The sequence below is a fragment of the Myotis lucifugus genome, unplaced genomic scaffold (genome assembly GCF_000147115.1).
Source record: "Myotis lucifugus unplaced genomic scaffold, Myoluc2.0 scaffold_492, whole genome shotgun sequence".
Taxonomy (NCBI): Eukaryota; Metazoa; Chordata; class Mammalia; order Chiroptera; family Vespertilionidae; genus Myotis; species Myotis lucifugus.
The window spans coordinates 495,836-498,720 of NW_005871540.1; the positions used below are offsets into that span (position 1 = coordinate 495,836).

A 2,885-nucleotide genomic window follows, 5' to 3' on the forward strand; every position below is an offset into this window, starting at 1 on the left:
TGCGCCCCGGCCAGGCAGAGGGAGGGGAGGGCAGGGGCCTTGGGCTGGAGTCCGTGCCAAAGGAAGGGAGTGGAAGGGCCTCAGGCCAGAGTCCACAACGAGGAACACTGGGATCACAGAGTCTGCCTCCAGGGATGCCCAGCATCCACGCCCCGACCGGGGGGAGGAAGGGGAGGGCAGGGTCCTTGGGCCGGAGTCCATGGCAAGGGATTCTGGGCTCGCTGCAATGCCAGCCCAGAGTCCATGCTGAAGGAGGGGATGGGAGGGGAGGGCCCTGGGGCCAGAGTCCACGGTGAGGGATGCCGGGCTCATTGCAACACCAGCCCAGAGTCCAAGCCGAAGGAAGGGAGGGCAGGGTCTTTGGGCTGGAGTCCCTGGTGAGGAATGCTGGGCTTGCAGTGACGTGTTCAGCTTTAGAAGTTATTTACTAACTATCAGTAAGTAAATAACTTCTAAAGCTGAACATGTGTGCTTCACCGGGTAAAGAGAGGGGAGGGAAGGGGCCTCGGACTGGAGTCTGCACCCCGGACGCACGGAGGGAAGGGAGGGCAGGGGCCTTGGGCCAGAGTCCACATTGAGGGATGCTGGCATCGTTGCAGGCCGGGCTGAGGGACCCCCCGCCCCCATGCACGAATTTCATGCATCAGGCTACTAGTATTAAAATATTTCCTCTAATTAATCCCTTTTAATGTGCACAAATTTTGTGCACTGGGCCACTAGTATTATCTATAAAAAATCACAGGTTTGAATCTTATAATCCTACTAGAGGCCCGGTGCATGGATTTGTGCACTGGTGGGGGCCGTGGCCTGTGGGGATTGGCCTGCTGTGGGAGTGCCACTTATCCTGGTCAGCCAAGTGGCTGTGGACCTGCCCTCTGAGTGATGCTCCCACTGTGTAATTCTGACTTTTTAAAATCAAGATATAAAGTCAATAAATATAAAGTCACACTGACCACCAGGGGGAAGCTCCTGCTTTGAGTGTCTGGCCCCTGGTGGTCAGTGCACATCATAGTGACTGGTCAACTGGTTGTTCTAGTTGTTCTACCATTCATTCACTGGGCTTTTATATATATAGATGAAATAGATATTCATTATATACCCCCAGTGGTTCTCATGCCATGAAGTTTCTGGGTCCAAAGTTCTGGTCTATCAGTATTTGTTTGTTTGTTCATTATATAAATGATTTCTTTTTGTGTTGTTTATTATTTATTCCTTATTGTTCTTTTTCTATTTTCTTCTACATGTCCTGTTTTAGATGTTCTTTGTATGCATTACAGATTACTTCTTTTATAAATGGAGATTATAGGTTTATGTACAGATGTGTGCAAAGAGCCCTAACAGACAAAGTCTGCATTCTAGCTCCTCCAGGTATCAGTAGTCACTCAAAGCCTCTGTCTGTTCATGCTAGAATGAGAGGAGTGGCCCATTTGCCCTCACTCTTTGAGGATCATTGAGATATGAAGCACATGAACCCAACATATGGTATTAGTTCATTTACAAAGAAAAACTATTTCAGAACATCTAGGTAATAAACTGGGGAATATATGAAAAAGTAGTCACTGTAGTGTAATTCTGACTTTTTAAAATCAAGATATAAAGTCAATCATCAATGAGTTTTTATTGACAGTATTTTGTCAAATTTTTTATAAAAAAAACATATTCAAATGTTACCAAATATAATATGAGCTAACCATAAATTCTAGAGTTAAAAAAACACAACATTCTAAACAAATGGAAGAATGTACCGTGTTCATGGATTAGTAGAATCAACATCATTAAAATTTCCATACTACCCAAAGCAATGTATAGATTTAATGTAATCCCCATTAAAGTACCAAGAGCATATTTCAAAGACCTAGAACAAACTCTCCAAAACTTCATCTGGAATAAAAAAAGACCCCAAAAAGCCACAGCAATTCTGAGAAAGAAGACCAAAGTTGGAAGGATCACAATTCCAGATATCAAGCTATATTACAAAGCCACGGTTCTCAAAACTTCCTGGTACTGGCACAAGAACAGAGATATAGAGCAATGGAACAGAACAGAGAACCCAGAAATAGACCCAAGGCACTATGTCCAATCAATATAGGACAAAGGAGGCAAGAGCATAGAATGGAATCAAGACAGTCTCTTCAATAAATGGTGCAGGGAAATTTGGTCAGATATCTGCAAAAAAATGAAACTAGATCACCAACTTACACCAAACACAAAAACAAACTTTAAATGGTTAAAGGACTTAAATGTAAGATGGGAAACCATAAAAACCTTAGAAGACTCCATAGGCAGCAAAATATCAGACATATATTGAAGCAATATCTTTACCAATACAGCTCCTGGGGCAATGGAAACTAAGAAGAAAATAAACAAATGGGACTACATCAAAATAAAAAGCTTCTGCACAACAAAAGAAACCATCAACAAAACAACAAGAAAGCCCACTGCATGGGAGAACATATTTGCCAAAGCTATTTCAGATAAGGGTTTAATCTCCAAAATTTGCAGGGAACTCATGCAACTTAACAAAAGAAGATAAACAATGCAATAAAAAAAAATGGGCAGAGGACTAAGTAGACACTTTTGAAAGAGGACATACAGAAGGCCGAGAGACATATGAAAACATGCTCAAAGTCACTAATCATCCGAGATGCAAATCAAAACAACACTAAGGTACCATCTCACACTTGTCAGAATGGCTATCATCAACAAATCAACAAACGACAACTGCTGGCGATGATGTGGAGAAAAAGAAACCCTCGTGCACTGCTGGTGGGAATGCAGACTGGTGCAGCCACTGTGAAAAACAGTATAGAGTTTCCTCAAAAAGTTAAAAATGGAACTGCCATTTGACCCAGTTATCCCACTTCTAGGAATATATCCCAAGAAAC

The 2,885-nt window shown here is 42.7% G+C and overlaps 1 protein-coding gene across 1 annotated transcript in view; it reads left to right on the top strand.

The window, feature by feature from the left end:
- Window positions 1-2,885, top strand: part of LOC111822990 (transmembrane protease serine 11G-like) — a 31,166-nt gene that overhangs the window by 9,185 nt on the left and 19,096 nt on the right. The gene's annotated exons all lie outside the window — the stretch shown is intronic.